The sequence below is a fragment of the Trachymyrmex cornetzi genome, unplaced genomic scaffold, assembly GCF_001594075.2.
Source record: "Trachymyrmex cornetzi isolate Tcor2-1 unplaced genomic scaffold, Tcor1.1 scaffold927, whole genome shotgun sequence".
NCBI classification, from domain to species: Eukaryota; Metazoa; Arthropoda; class Insecta; order Hymenoptera; family Formicidae; genus Trachymyrmex; species Trachymyrmex cornetzi.
Genome location: NW_017300275.1, coordinates 215,162 through 215,938, shown reverse-complemented (window position 1 = coordinate 215,938; position 777 = coordinate 215,162).

Sequence of the window (777 nt, the reverse complement as noted above, 5' to 3'; positions counted from 1 at the left end):
CCCACTAAAAAAACCCCTGTTCCCTTCACTTTCTTTTATGAATATGCTATTTGACTGGCCTATATATAAAGTCTTGGTTTTTTGTTTTTCTTACGTACGGGTACGACTCTGGCGCAATAAGGGGAGTTAACGATATCATCCAAGTCATTTAATTCATCGTTTTCTTCAATGCCTACTCTGTTGGTAATATGTATATAAAATTAAGAGAGAAGAGTAATAAGTCAGAAATATAAAATTATCGTATTTTAGACGTACGATAATGGAGTGCTATCGTACATCGTACGTATAAGTAAAATTATCGTACGTGTACGATAATTATCGTACGGTTACCAACACTGGTTCAGCTACAGAAAACAGATCTCGCGTAAATTAATAACATTGATCTCGCGTAAATTAATAACATTGATGTTATAATTTCGGCGTAAAGCGTGCCGTGTAAACGTACACAATGACGCATAGCAAATGGCGGCAAGTGCGAGAATTCACAACTAATAAAACGATAAGTATATGGAAATAAAAACTTTTCTTGATCTAAAAGACTTATATTTACATTTCAATACATTAAAAATGCATACATACAAATCAAAACCGTCACAGTTAGCTAAAAATCGTAACTATTGAGCATCAAATTTGTAAGGTTAGAAAATGTCATGTTAATGTGTAATAATTATACCACAACTACATTTTATAAGCAACGAGTTTTACTTATTTATAATAGAAGTTGAAATATATCTTTTATAATATATATACGTATATTACACACATATATATATATAT